Source organism: Haliotis rufescens, unplaced genomic scaffold, assembly GCF_023055435.1.
Source record: "Haliotis rufescens isolate VD_foot unplaced genomic scaffold, xgHalRufe1.0.p SCAF_11, whole genome shotgun sequence".
Taxonomy (NCBI): domain Eukaryota; kingdom Metazoa; phylum Mollusca; class Gastropoda; order Lepetellida; family Haliotidae; genus Haliotis; species Haliotis rufescens.
In genome coordinates this window covers 35,732,229-35,740,849 of record NW_025963791.1, presented here as the reverse complement: position 1 = coordinate 35,740,849, position 8,621 = coordinate 35,732,229, and positions in this window count along the sequence as shown.

Below are 8,621 nucleotides of genomic sequence, written 5' to 3'. Positions count from 1 at the left end.
ATCAAAGAAGATTCAATCAAGGAGATTGAAAAAACTTATACTGTCAGATAGACGTGTTGCCATTGCCGAACTTGAGGAAGACACAGGTTTAAGCCATGGATCTATTGAAACTATTATTCATGAACATTTACAGATGAATAAGATATCTGCTCGTTGGGTGCCAAAGTTTCTAAATTCTGATCTTAAGGAAAAACGAACTGACATTGCCAGAGAATATTTAGAGCTAATTTGAGGAGGATTTCGTCAAATTCCAAAAGAGATTAGTAACAGGTGATGAAACATGGGTCTACCACTATAATCCTGAGTCAAAACGTCAAACATGGAACGTCACTATTCCACTTCTCCGACACCAAAGAAATTCAAGTCTTCAAGATCAGTGAAGAAAATTATGGCCACTGTATTCTGGGATGCAAAGGGTGTGATCCTTGTTGGTAACTTAGAAAGTCAAATGAAGATTACCGGTGCCTACTATCCTGATTTGTTTCATCGCCAGAGAGATTCTATCAAAGATAAGCGGCGAGGAATGCTGACTGCTGGAGTTCTACTACATCATGACAATGCCTCTTCTCACACCTCTCGACTTTAAAAGACTGCTGTGCGACAATGTGGGTTCGAAGAGCTTCCTCACCCTCCATACTCACCAGACCTGGCTCTAAGTGATTTCCACCTGTTTCCTAAACTGAAAGAACACCTTCGTAGAATGCGCTATGTCGACTTCTTCCGGTCAGGAATTGAAAAGTTCACTATCGATATGAGAAGTGTATTGAAAAGCAGGGAGATTATGTTGTGAAATAAAATTAAAAACACTTTCACAATTGTTGGTTTTGTTTGTTAGGTTTAGAACTTTTTGACCACCCGTATGTTGACTGGAAAGAGTAGTCGTGAGATTTCATTACACATAAATATATATTTTCAAAAGGCAGTAATTATAGCTTAGTTAGACCCGGGCACAGGGAACTGTAGACTATCAGAATATTTACACATGGAGGCAACAGAGACTAGAAATTTGTCCATATCTGCAACATGTGCAAATTGCAATATAATTGAAGCAATGGTTGTCGTTTATAATTAGATATTATCTAGATCTAGATTTACATTAAATATCAAACAGTTTGATTTTATAGTTCGCATATTTCTGTTTGTTATGAACGTGTTTGACTGCCATGTATATAGATTGAATTAATGTTAACCACTAATGCTGTTACTGACGCTCAGATAAGATGGAAAGTCTTTCCACAAAGCATGTGGCCCGGGAGGCCGGAGATAAGGGATTTACTTGATAGAGTTTTATACGAGCCGACAGACTATGCGTGAAGATGTCCCACGGCCTGTTCTGTTTACTGATAAGTTGCTAGCCTGTACACTCGGGCACTGGTGTTCTGCTTGTCGGCGGTAGTTCTGCTTGTCGGCGGTAGTTCTGCTTGTCGGCCGTTGTTCTGCTTGTCGGCCGTTGTTCTGCTTGTAGGCCGTTGTTCTGCTTGTCGGCGATTGTTCTGCTTTCGGCGATTGTTCTGCTTGTCGGCCGTTGATCTGCTTGTCGGCCGTTGTTCTGCTTGTCGGCGATTGTTCTGTTTGTCGGTCGCTGTTTTGCTTGTTGGGGGCTGTTCTGCTTGTCGGTCGTTATTCTGCTTGTCTGCAGTTGTTCTGCTTGACGGCGATTGTTCTGCTTGTCGGCCGTTGTTCTGCTTGTCAAGGGTTTGTTCTGCTTGTCGGCCGTTGTTCTGCTTGTCGAGGGTTTGTTCTGCTTGTCAGCCGTTGTTCTGCTTGTCGGACGTTGTTCTGCTTGTCGGCGACTGTTCTGCTTGTCGACCCTTGTTCTGCTTGTCGGTCGCTGTTTTGCTTGTCGACCGTTGTTCTGCATGTCAGCGATTGTTCTGCTTGTCGGTCGCTGTTTTGTTTTTGGGGGCTGTTCAGGTTGTCGACCGTTGTTCTGCTTTACGGCAGCTGTTCTGCTTGTCGACCGTTGTTCTGCATGTCAGCGATTGTTCTGCTTGTCGGGGGTTTGTTTTGCTTGTCGGCCGTTGTTCTGCTTGTCGGCCGTTGTTCTGCTAGTCGGTCGCTGTTATGCTTTTCGGGGGCAGTTCAGGTGTCGGGTGCTGGTTTGCTTGTCGAGGTTTATTCTGCTTGTCGGGGGTTGTCTTGCTTTGGCCTGTCTGTGTCTAACCACGGGAAGGGCATCATGAGCCTCTGGTAGGTTCGACCCCGGAATCAGCTGTGTGGACAGCTGCACGACCTCCTGCCAACTGAGGGAATGACAACGAGTGGGATGAGGCGGAAAAGTGAGTCAGTGAGTGTACAACGGGTGTCGCACCGTTGTTTCACAAGCTTGCAGCAATACATCCCAGGGATAGACTATAGTGTCCAGCAATCGAATCGTGAACACTGCAAGATGGGCGAAAGCTTCAACTAATCCCTGTGCAAGGGGTTGTGGGGTAGCTCAATAGTTACAACGCTGGCCTGGCCCGTCGGAGCCCCGGGTTCGATTCCCAACATGGGCAAAATGGTATTTTTATGCCAGGTTCAATTACTACAACTACCTTCAAACATTCAAGGGGCGGTCGGGTAGCCTAGTGGTTGGATCGTCACGCAGAAAACCCGGGTTCGAGTCCCGACATGGGTACAATGTGTGAAGCCCATTTCTGGTGTCCCCCGCCGTGATATTGCTGGAATATTGCTAAAAGCGGCGTAAAACCATACTCACTCACTCAAACATTCAGCGAAGCTGGGAAGACATGCTAAAACTGAAATTGTTCTCATTAAACCCTGTGTTCCTAACGAATGTTGAATTATTACCGACCGCCTACGTGGTCTAGGGTAGAGCGTCCAACAGGAGAGCGTAAGGTCGGGGGTTCGAACCCAAATACCAAATACTAAAAGACGTTAAAAGATGGTACTTGTTGTTACCATGTCTGGCGCTCGGCATTAAGGAGGCTAAAAAAGGACCGGTCGGCTCGGTGTCAGTATATTGTGTCTGAGTGAGGTATTCATGTTAAACTGCGGCATGGTATCTCAGTTGGCCAGCACTATAAAATCGGCTTTCGTCCTGACCAGTACAAGCAGCCACACACGCACACTCGTACCCCAATGACGTTATATTATTGCAGTAATCTTGGACACGACGACAAACCCCATGTCACCTCACCTATCAAATAGGAAGCCCTTCAATCAAACTACAAGAATTACAACGCGTGTAGTTTTTGCCAAGACAGTCTCTCTCAGATATAAGTTTTAAGGATAAAAAGAAGAAAGGATGAATACACATGTACTGAAATAAGGGAACAAAGTTGCGATAAAGCCCTTTTAGGGCGCCATTGTACAAATTGATTTTTTAAAAATTATGGATAGTGTTATGTTTGTATGAACAAATAACTACACAACCCCCCACCCCCATTCTCTCTCTCTCTCTCTCTCTCTCTCTCTCTCTCTCTCTCTCTCTCTCTCTCTCTCTCTCTCTCTCTCTCTCCACCATTGCATCCTTCTTCTACGTAACAACGATTTTGGATTTGTTAGAAAATATGAAAACTCTAAACCTAATCCTCTGAACACGCAACTAATTGTATACAGAATTGTATCTTCCCAATAAATCATTATTGATTAAAGACATATAACGCAGTTCGGTTATACCGGTTTAATTGCGTATATCATGTCTAATGCAGTCTGCTGATCGCTACAACCATGTCGCATTGCATGTTGATTTCATAACCCAAATTATCAAATCGATAATGTTCTTAGCTGTCAGCAGGATACAGGAGTCGCATATAGTATTTTTTCGGCATCAAGAAAGGAAATTTGGGATTGGCCAGTTGTGAAATTAGTCCGTCACCCACCCGTTGACCTTTGTCTTTCTGCGGTAGATAGACTACTGCGGGTGATGTTTATTTTTGCAGACTGCTTTGGGCAATCCCATCAGGCCCTTGACAGAGACAAAAACCCAGTTCTGTGATCTTTCCCAGAAGAAACAAATAATTAATGTGTTAGCACGAGTTACCTGCAAAACATTTCCGATCCAACTAGGTTTTTGTTTCACAATTTCCTAAACATTTTATTTTGCGTTTGAACAAAGCCAGTAATCGAACATACACTTCATTGCACGGAAATAACGCTCAGAAAAACACCCGGATATAAGAGGAGACATTTCAATTAGCCTTGTAATTGAGCAACGCCTGGGTAGCGATCACTGACAGTCAGGGCGACGCTTTCTTTCTGTTGTCTGAGTCGAGCTCAGTCTGATCATCACTCACGACGACGTTTTGCGTTGTTTGTCGCTGCATGGAGCTTCCTCCCATCCTCTCCCCCTCGGAGTCAGGCGTTAGAGATTATTTACCCTCGAAGCTTCTCAGTCGTAGGGACAAACTTCGTCTTTCGTTTAAGCCCGGAGACAGTGCCTCAACTAGAGAGCTAATCAAATTTTTATCATCCGTAATTGCGCTTAATCAAATAATAAAGCTGAGAGAATAATTTGGCACGCTATCGCATGGTTTCGTTTATACGGCGTTGGAGAAGCGAGATCTGCTCCGTGTCAAACTTGCTGCGGGAGGGCCGTCTTATCTGTAAGAAAGCAAGCTGGACCGATGAAGTTCAATCTCCAAGCCATTCCCTTCATACAAAGTCGGCTGGCAAGCAAGGCGGCATCAATAAAACGCGATATAATTGAATAATACGATAAATGTTTTAATATGATTATGTTTGATGCAAGACATTATTATAGATATGAAACAAAGATGGCAGCTAAATTATTTATCCACGAACCGCCAAATAATCTAATAATTTTGATAAAGTGCAGAGGCACACCGCTCTTGTGATCAACGCAGTGACATAATACAATTTGGATGGCAGCTTGGAAAAATGGTGGCCACATCGCGCGAGAATGGAATGTTGTCCAGATAGCATGACGGTGTAACGTATTATTGTCTATTCTACGTAGATCATATGCCCTTTACCACAAAGCGACACGGGGAGTGGGATAGTAGGTCTGACACAAAACATATGTTTGTGGCATTCCCTTGAACGGCCAACAGTACTTACACCAATCTTTTCTAAAATTCAAATTTACAAATTGACAGATTTCATAAAGCATATGGGTTATTCAGAACTACCAGACACCACAGGCAAATATGATTGCAATAGTTGAATTTTTTATACATTCTTATGAAATTAATCATATATGTTTGCAATGTAGACAAAACATATATTGCCAATTAAACGAAACATATGGGGTTTGTTGTATGTAATACTAAAATGCACATGAATTATGTATTTTCAAAGTACATTATTTTCAATCCGCTGGCTCTATTGTTTAACAATACGTGATTTTACATATGTGTGTATGATCTGGAATGATAGTGAGTGAGTGAGTGAGTGAGTGAGTGAGTGAGTGAGTGAGTGTGAGTGAGTGAATATTTATAGTCACATCGGCAATATTTCAGCCATATCGTGACTAAATCAAGTTATACAGTAATAATACATACAGTCTGATTATAAAACCTGTCGGCAAAGGACAGTAAATCAACTAGATTATCACAGATGTATATTTTAAAACAAGTATGGAACCATAAAAAGATATCGCGATAAATAACATTATAAACACTAGGAATGATAAAATACAGGCACTGGCGAATTCAGTTTCTACCATTTTACAGAATACTCAAGTCCGTGAAATGCACTTATTGCAAGGATGCAAATTATTATCCTCATTAAATTGTATTTTTAATAATTTCGTTTGGGACAGAATATAATGATGATTAACAACACATGTTTTTAGAGGCATCATTGTAGCCACAGTTTCAGGTTTTCGTATTAAAAAATCAGGTTCAAATTTATGCAGGGAATACTATTGTCAGTAGGATGACGAGTCTTGTATTTTGTATTAGATGCGAGACGATATGGCTACTCCAAGTAACCCAACCCAACCAGAGGCCAAGACGTTGTCGATAAAGATGTTTTGTAGTGGTAAACGACCGTAGCGGATTGTATGGCGCTTCGTTAGTATCGTGTAACAATATTGTGTTACCTAGCACCGTGTTGCTGAACAATTAATAGTTGTTCCTGTTCTTGTTTAACTCTTTCGTTAGTCCGCCTCTTTAGTCTTCAGATCCATAACAGAATAGGTCCTTTATACATTCATTTATGTTGTGGGTTTCTGATAGCCATTTATATATTTATTGTTTTTTTGTGTTTTAATATTGTAACGCCCGGTATATGGAGGTTTTATTTTACTGTCAGAGTTATCTGGGATAACATTTTTGCTATGTATGATTTGAAGTGTTGTAGAAATTCTTGATGGAGTTTTTTAATATTTCTGTCGAATTTCTCATTAAACCGATTAACATAATCCTTAAAGCTAGCGTGTTTATAAAAAACCCATTAACCTGCTTTGAAAAATACTATCACCATAATTTGGAAGCAAACGACAGATTATATTACTGTATTAAATTTGGAAGAATATGACACCTGTATTATGTATTCTGACACCATAAATTGTGCTGTACTTCGTATTCGTTGTGAAAGTATTCCCTATAACGCTTCCTGAAATATCGCTAAATGTTTGAACGAAGTGAGACACGAGGAATATACTAGGAACACTATTTATCGTTTAAAAAATACAGCTAAATTTATCGATAAATTGTTTTAGTGTATTTTTATAAGCACATCGTGCTAAGAAAACTGATAAAAATAGAAAACTCTTTGGAGTGCAGACCGACTAGGGGGCACTTATCTGAAATAATGACACAAAAAAATAAAATTTACGGATTGTCCAAAATAATAGTTGCTATAGTGCAAACTACAAAAGCACATCCTTCGAAATAACTGAACTATGTATGTGTATACATGCATGTACATTATTATATTAATAATTGATGTTGTCTATGTACGACTGTGTAAGCAGAAAGGCTTTGGTAGATTTTCCTTTGTTATTATCATGATTTTATACACTGTAAACTTAAAGTATGACACATCAATATCATATTTTGCTTCTTCTTCTCCTCCTCCTCCCCCTTCTTCTTCTTCTTGTAACTGGTCGAAGTGTCCAGTTCTTCTTCTTCTTCTTCTTCTTGTAACTGGTCGAAGTGACCAGTAGCGCTTGAATAGTTACAATATCAACAATCACCAGGGAACAACGCATTATATGTGCTGCGAGAGAGGTAGCAATGTTGTAGTTCTTTTTAAGAAATACATAATCGGGCATTATCGTCTCTCAAAATATTTTTTTACAAACAGGAAAAGTATCAGTTAAGAACATTAAAATTAATTTAAAGGTACTGAGAACCGATCTTATCAGGCCACCTGTATTTAAAATATGGCCCTTAATAAACACACGAATATCAATTGTGAAAATTGAGGTTCATGGAGGTTTTCAGTGCGGTCATTGTGAAATAACCTGGATATATATATTCCAGACTGGTGGAATAGGAGACTCAAGTAATTAGTATAGTCCGCCTAGTATATTACTAGCCACGGGTTGACGGACACTCTTTAAACACTAACTAATATCCTTCGTTTTGCGCGAACATTGTTAACTTTATAACGCTATATAACAGTTTGTGATATATTTCATTTATTTTAATTTAAAATTTATCCAAATAAACAAATTGGACGAAATGATACCAATAAATGTGCATGTACTCACTGACCTACACAAGACCGTAATGTACTGTACAAGTAAACCATGGAGCTTGTAGTTTCGTGAAAGTGTCTTGTCAGTGGTCCCAGTAAATGAAAAACAGATGTTTCAGAAATAACATAATATTTTTTCTTAAAATATATAATTCATAACGTCATGTCGTTTTAAAAAAGATCACACGAAGCCAAACGGAATGAAACTTTCCTTCAAATTCTATTAATCTTTCATTTGTGCGTATTAAAATTGTTGATTTATTGGGTCGGGGCGTTGATTCATTGCAAATTACACCCCGGGCAACATGAAGCATAAATTAAACATATGATAAGTTAATTTTCTACTGCTTCGATCATATTTCCCTCTAGCGATTGTTTAACGTGGCAAAGCAAAATATGTTTCACTTTTATGTGAAAACAGCAGTGAGAAGCCGTGGGCGCCAATGTGACAGCTCAATTAAAGTACTGGCTGTGACGACCGCACGTCTCTCCGAAAACGAACGCCTTAACGCTGGACCCGAGTTATCAGGCCGTGCGGGCCATGTCCAGTGAGATGACCATACGTTAGATGTCTCCGGGAGAGAGGAAGGGACTTACTCGCATATAAATTATGCACAAAGTAATTTGAAGTGGACACTATCGATCGCAGACCGACTATACACAAATGCGCGTGTAAATCGGCTTTCCTTCCACCGAGGGTCGAATAAACTCAAAGAATCTTTCTTTCTTTTGAGGGATTAGTGCTAATTTTCCCCACGGAGCGATATTAATAGCAGTGAAGAGTTCTTGTACCCTGACGGATGACACGCGTGCAATAAGCTCCCAGTTCGCAAGATTATTTTCGCATTTCCATCACCGAACCAAACCGCCACCGAATGGCTTGTTGTAACGCTCGTTGATAAAGATTCATCCCGACTATATTAGATTACAGGCTGACATAATCAAGTCTAATTTGACGACCTAGCCTTGTTTTCCAACTTCGGCTAATATCCCTCCGTGGAGAGGTC